Here is a 20,576-nt window from a genome sequence, read left to right on the forward strand (position 1 = left end):
AGATTAGCATGGCGAAAAGCTGGAGATGCCGGGGATTGAACCCGGGGCCTCATACATGCTAAGCATGCGCTCTACCACTGAGCTACATCCCCACATCCTGTAGAGGGAGACCTTGCTCCACGCATGGAAACCTGGAATTCTATTGAATGTACATTCACCACATATGACACTGGAATGGGAAGCGTCAGGTGTGGAATTCCATATGATTTACAGCTGGATTTTCTAGCACCGTTTTTTATGGAATAAGGTTGACTCTAGAATGAATAATTCCCCACACACAACAGCTAGATGCAATCGAAAAAAGCCAGAGTATTCAAGGCAACTGGTTCAGGATACATCAAAGAAGGATATGGTTGAGTGCTGTTTCCACATCTTGTGAGATGACTTAAGGTACCCCTGCTCTTTTTGCAGGACACACAGCTATGTTACATTAGCATGTACAGTGTTGAGATCTAGATGCATCTACGGCTAGGGGCGGCATGTTAATTCTGGGTTTTAGTCCATTTCATTCTCAGTTATGTGGAGGAAAAAATGGCACGATCTTTCTTAGAGAGGTGAATGGTATGCCCTGATTTCTTTTGCATGGCTAAATGTATGGGGTGTGGGTTTAAGCACTGGGAAAGAGCAGTCTTCTGACCATTATAACTGCAGCCGATTTTAATCCAGCGAGGCAACCGAAGTGTATTGATATTCCAACATGAGAACAGCATTTTTGCTACCTTCCCTCTTCATGGTGTGTAGACGCATTTGTTAGCGGTTTCAAGCAGCCTTCTTAGCGCAGTAGGCAGCGCGTCAGTCTCATAATCTGAAGGTCCTGAGTTCGATCCTCAGAGAGGGCATTGCAGTGTTTCTTTTGTCAAGAGAAACATCTCAGATTTTCTCCAAATCTGTAAACTATTCCTCCACATTGCATCTTGCTCAGTTTTAAGGAGTTGGTGTCTTTGTAGATTCCCTCTTTCATATCCATGGCCACTCATTGTAGGTGAGTTTTAGCTGGTTCGGCTGCCGAAACATCTACCTTGGTACAATGAAACTGGAAGTCTTCCAAGTGCCTTCATATATTTAGTCAAGGCTTTGGAATGAATTCTGATCTGCAGGTCCTTGTTTATTTCTCTTCCAACATCCCTCAGAAATGACTATGTGGTCAATTTCATTGGAAAGCAGAAGAAGTCTACCCTTCTGTCCTAGCATTTATTTGGAGCTAGGGAAATGTTTCTCAATCAGAGGGGCACATAATGTTTTAACAAGAGAGAAAGCAGCTATGGAAAACAAAAAAGGGGAAACTCCTCCGAGCCGGATTGAACCAGCGACATAAGGATTTCTGTTTCTCCACTACAGTCCTCCGCTCTCCCAACTGAGCTATCGGAGGATTAGGCAGTACAGCTTTCCATGCTGCATTCATCTTTCTTTCAATAATGGTTGCGGCGGGAGTGGGGTGGGAGTACTGCAGTCTAATCTTGAAAATCATGAATATGACCTGCAGCTTGCTCTACAAATTGCCACTTCCTAGAGTGCATTCTCAGCTACATCTTATCACCATAAAGGGGGACTGCTTACCTACCTGAATGTGCTGTGCTGGCGTGAAGGAAAGCAGGGGACCTAGAATTAGAAATCCTACAGAAAGGAGTTTTCCTGAAAGGGCATGGGGCCGAGGAATCCACAGCCCTTTGGAAGCATTTCTGGCAAAAGGATGACAGCATGGGAACATGAAGGAAAGGACAGAAAGTTAGGAGAGTCATTACTCCGTACGGAGCATGAAGAACATGCATTTTTAATGCTTCTGTGAAAGGAACTGGAAAAGCAAAACCAGTAGATTAATGGACCATTCAGAAGGGATTAGGATGAAGAAAACATTCTGTTTTTCTTAAACCTTCTGGTAAGAGTCTCTGGTTTAGAGGAAGAATTCAAATAAATGACCAAGACAGCTGTGCCCGTTTTCTATACTAAGAATGCCAAGATAAATCACCACTTTGGTTTCTTATGGAAGCAAGATTATTTTTTTCTATAAACACGGGAAATGAGATAGCCCCATTTCAAAAGGTTTTGCAAGGCGAAGAAAGTGGGGTTCTGGCACCAGCTGCATGACATCTCACTTCCTTACTCATGATGCCAGCCTAGCTATCTGTCAAAAGGCAAGATTAGCATGGCGAAAAGCTGGAGATGCCGGGGATTGAACCCGGGGCCTCATACATGCTAAGCATGCGCTCTACCACTGAGCTACATCCCCACATCCTGTAGAGGGAGACCTTGCTCCACGCATGGAAACCTGGAATTCTATTGAATGTACATTCACCACATATGACACTGGAATGGGAAGCGTCAGGTGTGGAATTCCATATGATTTACAGCTGGATTTTCTAGCACCGTTTTTTATGGAATAAGGTTGACTCTAGAATGAATAATTCCCCACACACAACAGCTAGATGCAATCGAAAAAAGCCAGAGTATTCAAGGCAACTGGTTCAGGATACATCAAAGAAGGATATGGTTGAGTGCTGTTTCCACATCTTGTGAGATGACTTAAGGTACCCCTGCTCTTTTTGCAGGACACACAGCTATGTTACATTAGCATGTACAGTGTTGAGATCTAGATGCATCTACGGCTAGGGGCGGCATGTTAATTCTGGGTTTTAGTCCATTTCATTCTCAGTTATGTGGAGGAAAAAATGGCACGATCTTTCTTAGAGAGGTGAATGGTATGCCCTGATTTCTTTTGCATGGCTAAATGTATGGGGTGTGGGTTTAAGCACTGGGAAAGAGCAGTCTTCTGACCATTATAACTGCAGACGATTTTAATCCAGCGAGGCAACCGAAGTGTATTGATATTCCAACATGAGAACAGCATTTTTGCTACCTTCCCTCTTCATGGTGTGTAGACGCATTTGTTAGCGGTTTCAAGCAGCCTTCTTAGCGCAGTAGGCAGCGCGTCAGTCTCATAATCTGAAGGTCCTGAGTTCGATCCTCAGAGAGGGCATTGCAGTGTTTCTTTTGTCAAGAGAAACATCTCAGATTTTCTCCAAATCTGTAAACTATTCCTCCACATTGCATCTTGCTCAGTTTTAAGGAGTTGGTGTCTTTGTAGATTCCCTCTTTCATATCCATGGCCACTCATTGTAGGTGAGTTTTAGCTGGTTCGGCTGCCGAAACATCTACCTTGGTACAATGAAACTGGAAGTCTTCCAAGTGCCTTCATATATTTAGTCAAGGCTTTGGAATGAATTCTGATCTGCAGGTCCTTGTTTATTTCTCTTCCAACATCCCTCAGAAATGACTATGTGGTCAATTTCATTGGAAAGCAGAAGAAGTCTACCCTTCTGTCCTAGCATTTATTTGGAGCTAGGGAAATGTTTCTCAATCAGAGGGGCACATAATGTTTTAACAAGAGAGAAAGCAGCTATGGAAAACAAAAAAGGGGAAACTCCTCCGAGCCGGATTTGAACCAGCGACCTAAGGATTTCTGTTTCTCCACTACAGTCCTCCGCTCTCCCAACTGAGCTATCGGAGGATTAGGCAGTACAGCTTTCCATGCTGCATTCATCTTTCTTTCAATAATGGTTGCGGCGGGAGTGGGGTGGGAGTACTGCAGTCTAATCTTGAAAATCATGAATATGACCTGCAGCTTGCTCTACAAATTGCCACTTCCTAGAGTGCATTCTCAGCTACATCTTATCACCATAAAGGGGGACTGCTTACCTACCTGAATGTGCTGTGCTGGCGTGAAGGAAAGCAGGGGACCTAGAATTAGAAATCCTACAGAAAGGAGTTTTCCTGAAAGGGCATGGGGCCGAGGAATCCACAGCCCTTTGGAAGCATTTCTGGCAAAAGGATGACAGCATGGGAACATGAAGGAAAGGACAGAAAGTTAGGAGAGTCATTACTCCGTACGGAGCATGAAGAACATGCATTTTTAATGCTTCTGTGAAAGGAACTGGAAAAGCAAAACCAGTAGATTAATGGACCATTCAGAAGGGATTAGGATGAAGAAAACATTCTGTTTTTCTTAAACCTTCTGGTAAGAGTCTCTGGTTTAGAGGAAGAATTCAAATAAATGACCAAGACAGCTGTGCCCGTTTTCTATACTAAGAATGCCAAGATAAATCACCACTTTGGTTTCTTATGGAAGCAAGATTATTTTTTTCTATAAACACGGGAAATGAGATAGCCCCATTTCAAAAGGTTTTGCAAGGCGAAGAAAGTGGGGTTCTGGCACCAGCTGCATGACATCTCACTTCCTTACTCATGATGCCAGCCTAGCTATCTGTCAAAAGGCAAGATTAGCATGGCGAAAAGCTGGAGATGCCGGGGATTGAACCCGGGGCCTCATACATGCTAAGCATGCGCTCTACCACTGAGCTACATCCCCACATCCTGTAGAGGGAGACCTTGCTCCACGCATGGAAACCTGGAATTCTATTGAATGTACATTCACCACATATGACACTGGAATGGGAAGCGTCAGGTGTGGAATTCCATATGATTTACAGCTGGATTTTCTAGCACCGTTTTTTATGGAATAAGGTTGACTCTAGAATGAATAATTCCCCACACACAACAGCTAGATGCAATCGAAAAAAGCCAGAGTATTCAAGGCAACTGGTTCAGGATACATCAAAGAAGGATATGGTTGAGTGCTGTTTCCACATCTTGTGAGATGACTTAAGGTACCCCTGCTCTTTTTGCAGGACACACAGCTATGTTACATTAGCATGTACAGTGTTGAGATCTAGATGCATCTACGGCTAGGGGCGGCATGTTAATTCTGGGTTTTAGTCCATTTCATTCTCAGTTATGTGGAGGAAAAAATGGCACGATCTTTCTTAGAGAGGTGAATGGTATGCCCTGATTTCTTTTGCATGGCTAAATGTATGGGGTGTGGGTTTAAGCACTGGGAAAGAGCAGTCTTCTGACCATTATAACTGCAGACGATTTTAATCCAGCGAGGCAACCGAAGTGTATTGATATTCCAACATGAGAACAGCATTTTTGCTACCTTCCCTCTTCATGGTGTGTAGACGCATTTGTTAGCGGTTTCAAGCAGCCTTCTTAGCGCAGTAGGCAGCGCGTCAGTCTCATAATCTGAAGGTCCTGAGTTCGATCCTCAGAGAGGGCATTGCAGTGTTTCTTTTGTCAAGAGAAACATCTCAGATTTTCTCCAAATCTGTAAACTATTCCTCCACATTGCATCTTGCTCAGTTTTAAGGAGTTGGTGTCTTTGTAGATTCCCTCTTTCATATCCATGGCCACTCATTGTAGGTGAGTTTTAGCTGGTTCGGCTGCCGAAACATCTACCTTGGTACAATGAAACTGGAAGTCTTCCAAGTGCCTTCATATATTTAGTCAAGGCTTTGGAATGAATTCTGATCTGCAGGTCCTTGTTTATTTCTCTTCCAACATCCCTCAGAAATGACTATGTGGTCAATTTCATTGGAAAGCAGAAGAAGTCTACCCTTCTGTCCTAGCATTTATTTGGAGCTAGGGAAATGTTTCTCAATCAGAGGGGCACATAATGTTTTAACAAGAGAGAAAGCAGCTATGGAAAACAAAAAAGGGGAAACTCCTCCGAGCCGGATTTGAACCAGCGACCTAAGGATTTCTGTTTCTCCACTACAGTCCTCCGCTCTCCCAACTGAGCTATCGGAGGATTAGGCAGTACAGCTTTCCATGCTGCATTCATCTTTCTTTCAATAATGGTTGCGGCGGGAGTGGGGTGGGAGTACTGCAGTCTAATCTTGAAAATCATGAATATGACCTGCAGCTTGCTCTACAAATTGCCACTTCCTAGAGTGCATTCTCAGCTACATCTTATCACCATAAAGGGGGACTGCTTACCTACCTGAATGTGCTGTGCTGGCGTGAAGGAAAGCAGGGGACCTAGAATTAGAAATCCTACAGAAAGGAGTTTTCCTGAAAGGGCATGGGGCCGAGGAATCCACAGCCCTTTGGAAGCATTTCTGGCAAAAGGATGACAGCATGGGAACATGAAGGAAAGGACAGAAAGTTAGGAGAGTCATTACTCCGTACGGAGCATGAAGAACATGCATTTTTAATGCTTCTGTGAAAGGAACTGGAAAAGCAAAACCAGTAGATTAATGGACCATTCAGAAGGGATTAGGATGAAGAAAACATTCTGTTTTTCTTAAACCTTCTGGTAAGAGTCTCTGGTTTAGAGGAAGAATTCAAATAAATGACCAAGACAGCTGTGCCCGTTTTCTATACTAAGAATGCCAAGATAAATCACCACTTTGGTTTCTTATGGAAGCAAGATTATTTTTTTCTATAAACACGGGAAATGAGATAGCCCCATTTCAAAAGGTTTTGCAAGGCGAAGAAAGTGGGGTTCTGGCACCAGCTGCATGACATCTCACTTCCTTACTCATGATGCCAGCCTAGCTATCTGTCAAAAGGCAAGATTAGCATGGCGAAAAGCTGGAGATGCCGGGGATTGAACCCGGGGCCTCATACATGCTAAGCATGCGCTCTACCACTGAGCTACATCCCCACATCCTGTAGAGGGAGACCTTGCTCCACGCATGGAAACCTGGAATTCTATTGAATGTACATTCACCACATATGACACTGGAATGGGAAGCGTCAGGTGTGGAATTCCATATGATTTACAGCTGGATTTTCTAGCACCGTTTTTTATGGAATAAGGTTGACTCTAGAATGAATAATTCCCCACACACAACAGCTAGATGCAATCGAAAAAAGCCAGAGTATTCAAGGCAACTGGTTCAGGATACATCAAAGAAGGATATGGTTGAGTGCTGTTTCCACATCTTGTGAGATGACTTAAGGTACCCCTGCTCTTTTTGCAGGACACACAGCTATGTTACATTAGCATGTACAGTGTTGAGATCTAGATGCATCTACGGCTAGGGGCGGCATGTTAATTCTGGGTTTTAGTCCATTTCATTCTCAGTTATGTGGAGGAAAAAATGGCACGATCTTTCTTAGAGAGGTGAATGGTATGCCCTGATTTCTTTTGCATGGCTAAATGTATGGGGTGTGGGTTTAAGCACTGGGAAAGAGCAGTCTTCTGACCATTATAACTGCAGACGATTTTAATCCAGCGAGGCAACCGAAGTGTATTGATATTCCAACATGAGAACAGCATTTTTGCTACCTTCCCTCTTCATGGTGTGTAGACGCATTTGTTAGCGGTTTCAAGCAGCCTTCTTAGCGCAGTAGGCAGCGCGTCAGTCTCATAATCTGAAGGTCCTGAGTTCGATCCTCAGAGAGGGCATTGCAGTGTTTCTTTTGTCAAGAGAAACATCTCAGATTTTCTCCAAATCTGTAAACTATTCCTCCACATTGCATCTTGCTCAGTTTTAAGGAGTTGGTGTCTTTGTAGATTCCCTCTTTCATATCCATGGCCACTCATTGTAGGTGAGTTTTAGCTGGTTCGGCTGCCGAAACATCTACCTTGGTACAATGAAACTGGAAGTCTTCCAAGTGCCTTCATATATTTAGTCAAGGCTTTGGAATGAATTCTGATCTGCAGGTCCTTGTTTATTTCTCTTCCAACATCCCTCAGAAATGACTATGTGGTCAATTTCATTGGAAAGCAGAAGAAGTCTACCCTTCTGTCCTAGCATTTATTTGGAGCTAGGGAAATGTTTCTCAATCAGAGGGGCACATAATGTTTTAACAAGAGAGAAAGCAGCTATGGAAAACAAAAAAGGGGAAACTCCTCCGAGCCGGATTTGAACCAGCGACCTAAGGATTTCTGTTTCTCCACTACAGTCCTCCGCTCTCCCAACTGAGCTATCGGAGGATTAGGCAGTACAGCTTTCCATGCTGCATTCATCTTTCTTTCAATAATGGTTGCGGCGGGAGTGGGGTGGGAGTACTGCAGTCTAATCTTGAAAATCATGAATATGACCTGCAGCTTGCTCTACAAATTGCCACTTCCTAGAGTGCATTCTCAGCTACATCTTATCACCATAAAGGGGGACTGCTTACCTACCTGAATGTGCTGTGCTGGCGTGAAGGAAAGCAGGGGACCTAGAATTAGAAATCCTACAGAAAGGAGTTTTCCTGAAAGGGCATGGGGCCGAGGAATCCACAGCCCTTTGGAAGCATTTCTGGCAAAAGGATGACAGCATGGGAACATGAAGGAAAGGACAGAAAGTTAGGAGAGTCATTACTCCGTACGGAGCATGAAGAACATGCATTTTTAATGCTTCTGTGAAAGGAACTGGAAAAGCAAAACCAGTAGATTAATGGACCATTCAGAAGGGATTAGGATGAAGAAAACATTCTGTTTTTCTTAAACCTTCTGGTAAGAGTCTCTGGTTTAGAGGAAGAATTCAAATAAATGACCAAGACAGCTGTGCCCGTTTTCTATACTAAGAATGCCAAGATAAATCACCACTTTGGTTTCTTATGGAAGCAAGATTATTTTTTTCTATAAACACGGGAAATGAGATAGCCCCATTTCAAAAGGTTTTGCAAGGCGAAGAAAGTGGGGTTCTGGCACCAGCTGCATGACATCTCACTTCCTTACTCATGATGCCAGCCTAGCTATCTGTCAAAAGGCAAGATTAGCATGGCGAAAAGCTGGAGATGCCGGGGATTGAACCCGGGGCCTCATACATGCTAAGCATGCGCTCTACCACTGAGCTACATCCCCACATCCTGTAGAGGGAGACCTTGCTCCACGCATGGAAACCTGGAATTCTATTGAATGTACATTCACCACATATGACACTGGAATGGGAAGCGTCAGGTGTGGAATTCCATATGATTTACAGCTGGATTTTCTAGCACCGTTTTTTATGGAATAAGGTTGACTCTAGAATGAATAATTCCCCACACACAACAGCTAGATGCAATCGAAAAAAGCCAGAGTATTCAAGGCAACTGGTTCAGGATACATCAAAGAAGGATATGGTTGAGTGCTGTTTCCACATCTTGTGAGATGACTTAAGGTACCCCTGCTCTTTTTGCAGGACACACAGCTATGTTACATTAGCATGTACAGTGTTGAGATCTAGATGCATCTACGGCTAGGGGCGGCATGTTAATTCTGGGTTTTAGTCCATTTCATTCTCAGTTATGTGGAGGAAAAAATGGCACGATCTTTCTTAGAGAGGTGAATGGTATGCCCTGATTTCTTTTGCATGGCTAAATGTATGGGGTGTGGGTTTAAGCACTGGGAAAGAGCAGTCTTCTGACCATTATAACTGCAGCCGATTTTAATCCAGCGAGGCAACCGAAGTGTATTGATATTCCAACATGAGAACAGCATTTTTGCTACCTTCCCTCTTCATGGTGTGTAGACGCATTTGTTAGCGGTTTCAAGCAGCCTTCTTAGCGCAGTAGGCAGCGCGTCAGTCTCATAATCTGAAGGTCCTGAGTTCGATCCTCAGAGAGGGCATTGCAGTGTTTCTTTTGTCAAGAGAAACATCTCAGATTTTCTCCAAATCTGTAAACTATTCCTCCACATTGCATCTTGCTCAGTTTTAAGGAGTTGGTGTCTTTGTAGATTCCCTCTTTCATATCCATGGCCACTCATTGTAGGTGAGTTTTAGCTGGTTCGGCTGCCGAAACATCTACCTTGGTACAATGAAACTGGAAGTCTTCCAAGTGCCTTCATATATTTAGTCAAGGCTTTGGAATGAATTCTGATCTGCAGGTCCTTGTTTATTTCTCTTCCAACATCCCTCAGAAATGACTATGTGGTCAATTTCATTGGAAAGCAGAAGAAGTCTACCCTTCTGTCCTAGCATTTATTTGGAGCTAGGGAAATGTTTCTCAATCAGAGGGGCACATAATGTTTTAACAAGAGAGAAAGCAGCTATGGAAAACAAAAAAGGGGAAACTCCTCCGAGCCGGATTGAACCAGCGACATAAGGATTTCTGTTTCTCCACTACAGTCCTCCGCTCTCCCAACTGAGCTATCGGAGGATTAGGCAGTACAGCTTTCCATGCTGCATTCATCTTTCTTTCAATAATGGTTGCGGCGGGAGTGGGGTGGGAGTACTGCAGTCTAATCTTGAAAATCATGAATATGACCTGCAGCTTGCTCTACAAATTGCCACTTCCTAGAGTGCATTCTCAGCTACATCTTATCACCATAAAGGGGGACTGCTTACCTACCTGAATGTGCTGTGCTGGCGTGAAGGAAAGCAGGGGACCTAGAATTAGAAATCCTACAGAAAGGAGTTTTCCTGAAAGGGCATGGGGCCGAGGAATCCACAGCCCTTTGGAAGCATTTCTGGCAAAAGGATGACAGCATGGGAACATGAAGGAAAGGACAGAAAGTTAGGAGAGTCATTACTCCGTACGGAGCATGAAGAACATGCATTTTTAATGCTTCTGTGAAAGGAACTGGAAAAGCAAAACCAGTAGATTAATGGACCATTCAGAAGGGATTAGGATGAAGAAAACATTCTGTTTTTCTTAAACCTTCTGGTAAGAGTCTCTGGTTTAGAGGAAGAATTCAAATAAATGACCAAGACAGCTGTGCCCGTTTTCTATACTAAGAATGCCAAGATAAATCACCACTTTGGTTTCTTATGGAAGCAAGATTATTTTTTTCTATAAACACGGGAAATGAGATAGCCCCATTTCAAAAGGTTTTGCAAGGCGAAGAAAGTGGGGTTCTGGCACCAGCTGCATGACATCTCACTTCCTTACTCATGATGCCAGCCTAGCTATCTGTCAAAAGGCAAGATTAGCATGGCGAAAAGCTGGAGATGCCGGGGATTGAACCCGGGGCCTCATACATGCTAAGCATGCGCTCTACCACTGAGCTACATCCCCACATCCTGTAGAGGGAGACCTTGCTCCACGCATGGAAACCTGGAATTCTATTGAATGTACATTCACCACATATGACACTGGAATGGGAAGCGTCAGGTGTGGAATTCCATATGATTTACAGCTGGATTTTCTAGCACCGTTTTTTATGGAATAAGGTTGACTCTAGAATGAATAATTCCCCACACACAACAGCTAGATGCAATCGAAAAAAGCCAGAGTATTCAAGGCAACTGGTTCAGGATACATCAAAGAAGGATATGGTTGAGTGCTGTTTCCACATCTTGTGAGATGACTTAAGGTACCCCTGCTCTTTTTGCAGGACACACAGCTATGTTACATTAGCATGTACAGTGTTGAGATCTAGATGCATCTACGGCTAGGGGCGGCATGTTAATTCTGGGTTTTAGTCCATTTCATTCTCAGTTATGTGGAGGAAAAAATGGCACGATCTTTCTTAGAGAGGTGAATGGTATGCCCTGATTTCTTTTGCATGGCTAAATGTATGGGGTGTGGGTTTAAGCACTGGGAAAGAGCAGTCTTCTGACCATTATAACTGCAGACGATTTTAATCCAGCGAGGCAACCGAAGTGTATTGATATTCCAACATGAGAACAGCATTTTTGCTACCTTCCCTCTTCATGGTGTGTAGACGCATTTGTTAGCGGTTTCAAGCAGCCTTCTTAGCGCAGTAGGCAGCGCGTCAGTCTCATAATCTGAAGGTCCTGAGTTCGATCCTCAGAGAGGGCATTGCAGTGTTTCTTTTGTCAAGAGAAACATCTCAGATTTTCTCCAAATCTGTAAACTATTCCTCCACATTGCATCTTGCTCAGTTTTAAGGAGTTGGTGTCTTTGTAGATTCCCTCTTTCATATCCATGGCCACTCATTGTAGGTGAGTTTTAGCTGGTTCGGCTGCCGAAACATCTACCTTGGTACAATGAAACTGGAAGTCTTCCAAGTGCCTTCATATATTTAGTCAAGGCTTTGGAATGAATTCTGATCTGCAGGTCCTTGTTTATTTCTCTTCCAACATCCCTCAGAAATGACTATGTGGTCAATTTCATTGGAAAGCAGAAGAAGTCTACCCTTCTGTCCTAGCATTTATTTGGAGCTAGGGAAATGTTTCTCAATCAGAGGGGCACATAATGTTTTAACAAGAGAGATAGCAGCTATGGAAAACAAAAAAGGGGAAACTCCTCCGAGCCGGATTTGAACCAGCGACCTAAGGATTTCTGTTTCTCCACTACAGTCCTCCGCTCTCCCAACTGAGCTATCGGAGGATTAGGCAGTACAGCTTTCCATGCTGCATTCATCTTTCTTTCAATAATGGTTGCGGCGGGAGTGGGGTGGGAGTACTGCAGTCTAATCTTGAAAATCATGAATATGACCTGCAGCTTGCTCTACAAATTGCCACTTCCTAGAGTGCATTCTCAGCTACATCTTATCACCATAAAGGGGGACTGCTTACCTACCTGAATGTGCTGTGCTGGCGTGAAGGAAAGCAGGGGACCTAGAATTAGAAATCCTACAGAAAGGAGTTTTCCTGAAAGGGCATGGGGCCGAGGAATCCACAGCCCTTTGGAAGCATTTCTGGCAAAAGGATGACAGCATGGGAACATGAAGGAAAGGACAGAAAGTTAGGAGAGTCATTACTCCGTACGGAGCATGAAGAACATGCATTTTTAATGCTTCTGTGAAAGGAACTGGAAAAGCAAAACCAGTAGATTAATGGACCATTCAGAAGGGATTAGGATGAAGAAAACATTCTGTTTTTCTTAAACCTTCTGGTAAGAGTCTCTGGTTTAGAGGAAGAATTCAAATAAATGACCAAGACAGCTGTGCCCGTTTTCTATACTAAGAATGCCAAGATAAATCACCACTTTGGTTTCTTATGGAAGCAAGATTATTTTTTTCTATAAACACGGGAAATGAGATAGCCCCATTTCAAAAGGTTTTGCAAGGCGAAGAAAGTGGGGTTCTGGCACCAGCTGCATGACATCTCACTTCCTTACTCATGATGCCAGCCTAGCTATCTGTCAAAAGGCAAGATTAGCATGGCGAAAAGCTGGAGATGCCGGGGATTGAACCCGGGGCCTCATACATGCTAAGCATGCGCTCTACCACTGAGCTACATCCCCACATCCTGTAGAGGGAGACCTTGCTCCACGCATGGAAACCTGGAATTCTATTGAATGTACATTCACCACATATGACACTGGAATGGGAAGCGTCAGGTGTGGAATTCCATATGATTTACAGCTGGATTTTCTAGCACCGTTTTTTATGGAATAAGGTTGACTCTAGAATGAATAATTCCCCACACACAACAGCTAGATGCAATCGAAAAAAGCCAGAGTATTCAAGGCAACTGGTTCAGGATACATCAAAGAAGGATATGGTTGAGTGCTGTTTCCACATCTTGTGAGATGACTTAAGGTACCCCTGCTCTTTTTGCAGGACACACAGCTATGTTACATTAGCATGTACAGTGTTGAGATCTAGATGCATCTACGGCTAGGGGCGGCATGTTAATTCTGGGTTTTAGTCCATTTCATTCTCAGTTATGTGGAGGAAAAAATGGCACGATCTTTCTTAGAGAGGTGAATGGTATGCCCTGATTTCTTTTGCATGGCTAAATGTATGGGGTGTGGGTTTAAGCACTGGGAAAGAGCAGTCTTCTGACCATTATAACTGCAGACGATTTTAATCCAGCGAGGCAACCGAAGTGTATTGATATTCCAACATGAGAACAGCATTTTTGCTACCTTCCCTCTTCATGGTGTGTAGACGCATTTGTTAGCGGTTTCAAGCAGCCTTCTTAGCGCAGTAGGCAGCGCGTCAGTCTCATAATCTGAAGGTCCTGAGTTCGATCCTCAGAGAGGGCATTGCAGTGTTTCTTTTGTCAAGAGAAACATCTCAGATTTTCTCCAAATCTGTAAACTATTCCTCCACATTGCATCTTGCTCAGTTTTAAGGAGTTGGTGTCTTTGTAGATTCCCTCTTTCATATCCATGGCCACTCATTGTAGGTGAGTTTTAGCTGGTTCGGCTGCCGAAACATCTACCTTGGTACAATGAAACTGGAAGTCTTCCAAGTGCCTTCATATATTTAGTCAAGGCTTTGGAATGAATTCTGATCTGCAGGTCCTTGTTTATTTCTCTTCCAACATCCCTCAGAAATGACTATGTGGTCAATTTCATTGGAAAGCAGAAGAAGTCTACCCTTCTGTCCTAGCATTTATTTGGAGCTAGGGAAATGTTTCTCAATCAGAGGGGCACATAATGTTTTAACAAGAGAGAAAGCAGCTATGGAAAACAAAAAAGGGGAAACTCCTCCGAGCCGGATTTGAACCAGCGACCTAAGGATTTCTGTTTCTCCACTACAGTCCTCCGCTCTCCCAACTGAGCTATCGGAGGATTAGGCAGTACAGCTTTCCATGCTGCATTCATCTTTCTTTCAATAATGGTTGCGGCGGGAGTGGGGTGGGAGTACTGCAGTCTAATCTTGAAAATCATGAATATGACCTGCAGCTTGCTCTACAAATTGCCACTTCCTAGAGTGCATTCTCAGCTACATCTTATCACCATAAAGGGGGACTGCTTACCTACCTGAATGTGCTGTGCTGGCGTGAAGGAAAGCAGGGGACCTAGAATTAGAAATCCTACAGAAAGGAGTTTTCCTGAAAGGGCATGGGGCCGAGGAATCCACAGCCCTTTGGAAGCATTTCTGGCAAAAGGATGACAGCATGGGAACATGAAGGAAAGGACAGAAAGTTAGGAGAGTCATTACTCCGTACGGAGCATGAAGAACATGCATTTTTAATGCTTCTGTGAAAGGAACTGGAAAAGCAAAACCAGTAGATTAATGGACCATTCAGAAGGGATTAGGATGAAGAAAACATTCTGTTTTTCTTAAACCTTCTGGTAAGAGTCTCTGGTTTAGAGGAAGAATTCAAATAAATGACCAAGACAGCTGTGCCCGTTTTCTATACTAAGAATGCCAAGATAAATCACCACTTTGGTTTCTTATGGAAGCAAGATTATTTTTTTCTATAAACACGGGAAATGAGATAGCCCCATTTCAAAAGGTTTTGCAAGGCGAAGAAAGTGGGGTTCTGGCACCAGCTGCATGACATCTCACTTCCTTACTCATGATGCCAGCCTAGCTATCTGTCAAAAGGCAAGATTAGCATGGCGAAAAGCTGGAGATGCCGGGGATTGAACCCGGGGACTCATACATGCTAAGCATGCGCTCTACCACTGAGCTACATCCCCACATCCTGTAGATGGAGACCTTGCTCCACGCATGGAAACCTGGAATTCTATTGAATGTACATTCACCACATATGACACTGGAATGGGAAGCGTCAGGTGTGGAATTCCATATGATTTACAGCTGGATTTTCTAGCACCGTTTTTTATGGAATAAGGTTGAATCTAGAATGAATAATTCCCCACACACAACAGCTAGATGCAATCGAAAAAAGCCAGAGTATTCAAGGCAACTGGTTCAGGATACATCAAAGAAGGATATGGTTGAGTGCTGTTTCCACATCTTGTGAGATGACTTAAGGTACCCCTGCTCTTTTTGCAGGACACACAGCTATGTTACATTAGCATGTACAGTGTTGAGATCTAGATGCATCTACGGCTAGGGGCGGCATGTTAATTCTGGGTTTTAGTCCATTTCATTCTCAGTTATGTGGAGGAAAAAATGGCACGATCTTTCTTAGAGAGGTGAATGGTATGCCCTGATTTCTTTTGCATGGCTAAATGTATGGGGTGTGGGTTTAAGCACTGGGAAAGAGCAGTCTTCTGACCATTATAACTGCAGCCGATTTTAATCCAGCGAGGCAACCGAAGTGTATTGATATTCCAACATGAGAACAGCATTTTTGCTACCTTCCCTCTTCATGGTGTGTAGACGCATTTGTTAGCGGTTTCAAGCAGCCTTCTTAGCGCAGTAGGCAGCGCGTCAGTCTCATAATCTGAAGGTCCTGAGTTCGATCCTCAGAGAGGGCATTGCAGTGTTTCTTTTGTCAAGAGAAACATCTCAGATTTTCTCCAAATCTGTAAACTATTCCTCCACATTGCATCTTGCTCAGTTTTAAGGAGTTGGTGTCTTTGTAGATTCCCTCTTTCATATCCATGGCCACTCATTGTAGGTGAGTTTTAGCTGGTTCGGCTGCCGAAACATCTACCTTGGTACAATGAAACTGGAAGTCTTCCAAGTGCCTTCATATATTTAGTCAAGGCTTTGGAATGAATTCTGATCTGCAGGTCCTTGTTTATTTCTCTTCCAACATCCCTCAGAAATGACTATGTGGTCAATTTCATTGGAAAGCAGAAGAAGTCTACCCTTCTGTCCTAGCATTTATTTGGAGCTAGGGAAATGTTTCTCAATCAGAGGGGCACATAATGTTTTAACAAGAGAGAAAGCAGCTATGGAAAACAAAAAAGGGGAAACTCCTCCGAGCCGGATTGAACCAGCGACATAAGGATTTCTGTTTCTCCACTACAGTCCTCCGCTCTCCCAACTGAGCTATCGGAGGATTAGGCAGTACAGCTTTCCATGCTGCATTCATCTTTCTTTCAATAATGGTTGCGGCGGGAGTGGGGTGGGAGTACTGCAGTCTAATCTTGAAAATCATGAATATGACCTGCAGCTTGCTCTACAAATTGCCACTTCCTAGAGTGCATTCTCAGCTACATCTTATCACCATAAAGGGGGACTGCTTACCTACCTGAATGTGCTGTGCTGGCGTGAAGGAAAGCAGGGGACCTAGAATTAGAAATCCTACAGAAAGGAGTTTTCCTGAAAGGGCATGGGGCCGAGGAATCCACAGCCCTTTGGAAGCATTTCTGGCAAAAGGATGACAGCATGGGAACATGAAGGAAAGGACAGAAAGTTAGGAGAGTCATTACTCCGTACGGAGCATGAAGAACATGCATTTTTAATGCTTCTGTGAAAGGAACTGGAAAAGCAAAACCAGTAGATTAATGGACCATTCAGAAGGGATTAGGATGAAGAAAACATTCTGTTTTTCTTAAACCTTCTGGTAAGAGTCTCTGGTTTAGAGGAAGAATTCAAATAAATGACCAAGACAGCTGTGCCCGTTTTCTATACTAAGAATGCCAAGATAAATCACCACTTTGGTTTCTTATGGAAGCAAGATTATTTTTTTCTATAAACACGGGAAATGAGATAGCCCCATTTCAAAAGGTTTTGCAAGGCGAAGAAAGTGGGGTTCTGGCACCAGCTGCATGACATCTCACTTCCTTACTCATGATGCCAGCCTAGCTATCTGTCAAAAGGCAAGATTAGCATGGCGAAAAGCTGGAGATGCCGGGGATTGAACCCGGGGCCTCATACATGCTAAGCATGCGCTCTACCACTGAGCTACATCCCCACATCCTGTAGAGGGAGACCTTGCTCCACGCATGGAAACCTGGAATTCTATTGAATGTACATTCACCACATATGACACTGGAATGGGAAGCGTCAGGTGTGGAATTCCATATGATTTACAGCTGGATTTTCTAGCACCGTTTTTTATGGAATAAGGTTGACTCTAGAATGAATAATTCCCCACACACAACAGCTAGATGCAATCGAAAAAAGCCAGAGTATTCAAGGCAACTGGTTCAGGATACATCAAAGAAGGATATGGTTGAGTGCTGTTTCCACATCTTGTGAGATGACTTAAGGTACCCCTGCTCTTTTTGCAGGACACACAGCTATATGGTCAGTAGCATGTTACAGTGCTTAAACACACATACATCTACGGCTAGGCGCAAGTAATTCTGGGTTTACCATTCACTCTCATTATGAGAAAGATGGAGGAAAAAATGGCACGATCTTTCTTAGAGAGGTGAATGGTATGCCCTGATTTCTTTTGCATGGCTAAATGTATGGGGTGTGGGTTTAAGCACTGGGAAAGAGCAGTCTTCTGACCATTATAACTGCAGACGATTTTAATCCAGCGAGGCAACTGAAGTGTATTGATATTCCAACATGAGAACAGCATTTTTGCTACCTTCCCTCTTCATGGTGTGTAGACGCATTTGTTAGCGGTTTCAAGCAGCCTTCTTAGCGCAGTAGGCAGCGCGTCAGTCTCATAATCTGAAGGTCCTGAGTTCGATCCTCAGAGAGGGCATTGCAGTGTTTCTTTTGTCAAGAGAAACATCTCAGATTTTCTCCAAATCTGTAAACTATTCCTCCACATTGCATCTTGCTCAGTTTTAAGGAGTTGGTGTCTTTGTAGATTCCCTCTTTCATATCCATGGCCACTCATTGTAGGTGAGTTTTAGCTGGTTCGGCTGCCTAAACATCTACCTTGGTACAATGAAACTGGAAGTCTTCCAAGTGCCTTCATATATTTAGTCAAGGCTTTGGAATGAATTCTGATCTGCAGGTCCTTGTTTATTTCTCTTCCAACATCCCTCAGAAATGACTATGTGGTCAATTTCATTGGAAAGCAGAAGAAGTCTACCCTTCTGTCCTAGCATTTATTTGGAGCTAGGGAAATGTTTCTCAATCAGAGGGGCACATAATGTTTTAACAAGAGAGAAAGCAGCTATGGAAAACAAAAAAGGGGAAACTCCTCCGAGCCGGATTTGAACCAGCGACCTAAGGATTTCTGTTTCTCCACTACAGTCCTCCGCTCTCCCAACTGAGCTATCGGAGGATTAGGCAGTACAGCTTTCCATGCTGCATTCATCTTTCTTTCAATAATGGTTGCGGCGGGAGTGGGGTGGGAGTACTGCAGTCTAATCTTGAAAATCATGAATATGACCTGCAGCTTGCTCTACAAATTGCCACTTCCTAGAGTGCATTCTCAGCTACATCTTATCACCATAAAGGGGGACTGCTTACCTACCTGAATGTGCTGTGCTGGCGTGAAGGAAAGCAGGGGACCTAGAATTAGAAATCCTACAGAAAGGAGTTTTCCTGAAAGGGCATGGGGCCGAGGAATCCACAGCCCTTTGGAAGCATTTCTGGCAAAAGGATGACAGCATGGGAACATGAAGGAAAGGACAGAAAGTTAGGAGAGTCATTACTCCGTACGGAGCATGAAGAACATGCATTTTTAATGCTTCTGTGAAAGGAACTGGAAAAGCAAAACCAGTAGATTAATGGACCATTCAGAAGGGATTAGGATGAAGAAAACATTCTGTTTTTCTTAAACCTTCTGGTAAGAGTCTCTGGTTTAGAGGAAGAATTCAAATAAATGACCAAGACAGCTGTGCCCGTTTTCTATACTAAGAATGCCAAGATAAATCACCACTTTGGTTTCTTATGGAAGCAAGATTATTTTTTTCTATAAACACGGGAAATGAGATAGCCCCATTTCAAAAGGTTTTGCAAGGCGAAGAAAGTGGGGTTCTGGCACCAGCTGCATGACATCTCACTTCCTTACTCATGATGCCAGCCTAGCTATCTGTCAAAAGGCAAGATTAGCATGGCGAAAAGCTGGAGATGCCGGGGATTGAACCCGGGGACTCATACATGCTAAGCATGCGCTCTACCACTGAGCTACATCCCCACATCCTGTAGATGGAGACCTTGCTCCACGCATGGAAACCTGGAATTCTATTGAATGTACATTCACCACATATGACACTGGAATGGGAAGCGTCAGGTGTGGAATTCCATATGATTTACAGCTGGATTTTCTAGCACCGTTTTTTATGGAATAAGGTTGAATCTAGAATGAATAATTCCCCACACACAACAGCTAGATGCAATCGAAAAAAGCCAGAGTATTCAAGGCAACTGGTTCAGGATACATCAAAGAAGGATATGGTTGAGTGCTGTTTCCACATCTTGTGAGATGACTTAAGGTACCCCTGCTCTTTTTGCAGGACACACAGCTATGTTACATTAGCATGTACAGTGTTGAGATCTAGATGCATCTACGGCTAGGGGCGGCATGTTAATTCTGGGTTTTAGTCCATTTCATTCTCAGTTATGTGGAGGAAAAAATGGCACGATCTTTCTTAGAGAGGTGAATGGTATGCCCTGATTTCTTTTGCATGGCTAAATGTATGGGGTGTGGGTTTAAGCACTGGGAAAGAGCAGTCTTCTGACCATTATAACTGCAGCCGATTTTAATCCAGCGAGGCAACCGAAGTGTATTGATATTCCAACATGAGAACAGCATTTTTGCTACCTTCCCTCTTCATGGTGTGTAGACGCATTTGTTAGCGGTTTCAAGCAGCCTTCTTAGCGCAGTAGGCAGCGCGTCAGTCTCATAATCTGAAGGTCCTGAGTTCGATCCTCAGAGAGGGCATTGCAGTGTTTCTTTTGTCAAGAGAAACATCTCAGATTTTCTCCAAATCTGTAAACTATTCCTCCACATTGCATCTTGCTCAGTTTTAAGGAGTTGGTGTCTTTGTAGATTCCCTCTTTCATATCCATGGCCACTCATTGTAGGTGAGTTTTAGCTGGTTCGGCTGCCGAAACATCTACCTTGGTACAATGAAACTGGAAGTCTTCCAAGTGCCTTCATATATTTAGTCAAGGCTTTGGAATGAATTCTGATCTGCAGGTCCTTGTTTATTTCTCTTCCAACATCCCTCAGAAATGACTATGTGGTCAATTTCATTGGAAAGCAGAAGAAGTCTACCCTTCTGTCCTAGCATTTATTTGGAGCTAGGGAAATGTTTCTCAATCAGAGGGGCACATAATGTTTTAACAAGAGAGAAAGCAGCTATGGAAAACAAAAAAGGGGAAACTCCTCCGAGCCGGATTGAACCAGCGACATAAGGATTTCTGTTTCTCCACTACAGTCCTCCGCTCTCCCAAC

At 43.6% G+C, this 20,576-nt stretch overlaps 24 non-coding genes across 24 annotated transcripts; 10 read left to right on the forward strand and 14 right to left on the reverse strand.

Annotated features, from left to right (window-relative positions):
• Window positions 1-20: 20 nt before the first annotated feature.
• On the reverse strand, window positions 21-92 carry TRNAA-AGC (transfer RNA alanine (anticodon AGC)). The gene has a single exon. It is a non-coding gene; the product is annotated as a tRNA-Ala (tRNA).
• Window positions 93-766: 674 nt separating this feature from the next.
• On the forward strand, window positions 767-839 carry TRNAM-CAU (transfer RNA methionine (anticodon CAU)). Its single transcript has one exon. It is a non-coding gene; the product is annotated as a tRNA-Met (tRNA).
• A 1,316-nt stretch (window positions 840-2,155) lies between these two features.
• Window positions 2,156-2,227, reverse strand: TRNAA-AGC (transfer RNA alanine (anticodon AGC)). Its single transcript has one exon. It is a non-coding gene; the product is annotated as a tRNA-Ala (tRNA).
• Window positions 2,228-2,901: 674 nt separating this feature from the next.
• On the forward strand, window positions 2,902-2,974 carry TRNAM-CAU (transfer RNA methionine (anticodon CAU)). Its single transcript has one exon. It is a non-coding gene; the product is annotated as a tRNA-Met (tRNA).
• Window positions 2,975-3,419: 445 nt separating this feature from the next.
• Window positions 3,420-3,505, reverse strand: TRNAY-GUA (transfer RNA tyrosine (anticodon GUA)). Its single transcript is given in 2 exon segments — window positions 3,420-3,455; window positions 3,469-3,505. It is a non-coding gene; the product is annotated as a tRNA-Tyr (tRNA).
• Window positions 3,506-4,291: 786 nt separating this feature from the next.
• TRNAA-AGC (transfer RNA alanine (anticodon AGC)) lies at window positions 4,292-4,363 on the reverse strand. Its single transcript has one exon. It is a non-coding gene; the product is annotated as a tRNA-Ala (tRNA).
• Window positions 4,364-5,037: 674 nt separating this feature from the next.
• TRNAM-CAU (transfer RNA methionine (anticodon CAU)) lies at window positions 5,038-5,110 on the forward strand. The gene has a single exon. It is a non-coding gene; the product is annotated as a tRNA-Met (tRNA).
• Window positions 5,111-5,555: 445 nt separating this feature from the next.
• TRNAY-GUA (transfer RNA tyrosine (anticodon GUA)) lies at window positions 5,556-5,641 on the reverse strand. The gene is given in 2 exon segments: window positions 5,556-5,591; window positions 5,605-5,641. It is a non-coding gene; the product is annotated as a tRNA-Tyr (tRNA).
• A 786-nt stretch (window positions 5,642-6,427) lies between these two features.
• On the reverse strand, window positions 6,428-6,499 carry TRNAA-AGC (transfer RNA alanine (anticodon AGC)). The gene has a single exon. It is a non-coding gene; the product is annotated as a tRNA-Ala (tRNA).
• Window positions 6,500-7,173: 674 nt separating this feature from the next.
• On the forward strand, window positions 7,174-7,246 carry TRNAM-CAU (transfer RNA methionine (anticodon CAU)). Its single transcript has one exon. It is a non-coding gene; the product is annotated as a tRNA-Met (tRNA).
• A 445-nt stretch (window positions 7,247-7,691) lies between these two features.
• TRNAY-GUA (transfer RNA tyrosine (anticodon GUA)) lies at window positions 7,692-7,777 on the reverse strand. Its single transcript is given in 2 exon segments — window positions 7,692-7,727; window positions 7,741-7,777. It is a non-coding gene; the product is annotated as a tRNA-Tyr (tRNA).
• A 786-nt stretch (window positions 7,778-8,563) lies between these two features.
• On the reverse strand, window positions 8,564-8,635 carry TRNAA-AGC (transfer RNA alanine (anticodon AGC)). The gene has a single exon. It is a non-coding gene; the product is annotated as a tRNA-Ala (tRNA).
• A 674-nt stretch (window positions 8,636-9,309) lies between these two features.
• TRNAM-CAU (transfer RNA methionine (anticodon CAU)) lies at window positions 9,310-9,382 on the forward strand. The gene has a single exon. It is a non-coding gene; the product is annotated as a tRNA-Met (tRNA).
• Window positions 9,383-10,698: 1,316 nt separating this feature from the next.
• Window positions 10,699-10,770, reverse strand: TRNAA-AGC (transfer RNA alanine (anticodon AGC)). Its single transcript has one exon. It is a non-coding gene; the product is annotated as a tRNA-Ala (tRNA).
• Window positions 10,771-11,444: 674 nt separating this feature from the next.
• On the forward strand, window positions 11,445-11,517 carry TRNAM-CAU (transfer RNA methionine (anticodon CAU)). Its single transcript has one exon. It is a non-coding gene; the product is annotated as a tRNA-Met (tRNA).
• Window positions 11,518-11,962: 445 nt separating this feature from the next.
• On the reverse strand, window positions 11,963-12,048 carry TRNAY-GUA (transfer RNA tyrosine (anticodon GUA)). Its single transcript is given in 2 exon segments — window positions 11,963-11,998; window positions 12,012-12,048. It is a non-coding gene; the product is annotated as a tRNA-Tyr (tRNA).
• Window positions 12,049-12,834: 786 nt separating this feature from the next.
• Window positions 12,835-12,906, reverse strand: TRNAA-AGC (transfer RNA alanine (anticodon AGC)). The gene has a single exon. It is a non-coding gene; the product is annotated as a tRNA-Ala (tRNA).
• Window positions 12,907-13,580: 674 nt separating this feature from the next.
• On the forward strand, window positions 13,581-13,653 carry TRNAM-CAU (transfer RNA methionine (anticodon CAU)). The gene has a single exon. It is a non-coding gene; the product is annotated as a tRNA-Met (tRNA).
• Window positions 13,654-14,098: 445 nt separating this feature from the next.
• Window positions 14,099-14,184, reverse strand: TRNAY-GUA (transfer RNA tyrosine (anticodon GUA)). The gene is given in 2 exon segments: window positions 14,099-14,134; window positions 14,148-14,184. It is a non-coding gene; the product is annotated as a tRNA-Tyr (tRNA).
• Window positions 14,185-15,716: 1,532 nt separating this feature from the next.
• TRNAM-CAU (transfer RNA methionine (anticodon CAU)) lies at window positions 15,717-15,789 on the forward strand. The gene has a single exon. It is a non-coding gene; the product is annotated as a tRNA-Met (tRNA).
• Window positions 15,790-17,105: 1,316 nt separating this feature from the next.
• On the reverse strand, window positions 17,106-17,177 carry TRNAA-AGC (transfer RNA alanine (anticodon AGC)). Its single transcript has one exon. It is a non-coding gene; the product is annotated as a tRNA-Ala (tRNA).
• Window positions 17,178-17,851: 674 nt separating this feature from the next.
• On the forward strand, window positions 17,852-17,924 carry TRNAM-CAU (transfer RNA methionine (anticodon CAU)). The gene has a single exon. It is a non-coding gene; the product is annotated as a tRNA-Met (tRNA).
• A 445-nt stretch (window positions 17,925-18,369) lies between these two features.
• Window positions 18,370-18,455, reverse strand: TRNAY-GUA (transfer RNA tyrosine (anticodon GUA)). The gene is given in 2 exon segments: window positions 18,370-18,405; window positions 18,419-18,455. It is a non-coding gene; the product is annotated as a tRNA-Tyr (tRNA).
• A 1,532-nt stretch (window positions 18,456-19,987) lies between these two features.
• On the forward strand, window positions 19,988-20,060 carry TRNAM-CAU (transfer RNA methionine (anticodon CAU)). The gene has a single exon. It is a non-coding gene; the product is annotated as a tRNA-Met (tRNA).
• The last annotated feature ends 516 nt before the right edge of the window (window positions 20,061-20,576 follow it).

The sequence above is a fragment of the Pleurodeles waltl genome, unplaced genomic scaffold (assembly GCF_031143425.1).
Source record: "Pleurodeles waltl isolate 20211129_DDA unplaced genomic scaffold, aPleWal1.hap1.20221129 scaffold_107, whole genome shotgun sequence".
Taxonomy (NCBI): domain Eukaryota; kingdom Metazoa; phylum Chordata; class Amphibia; order Caudata; family Salamandridae; genus Pleurodeles; species Pleurodeles waltl.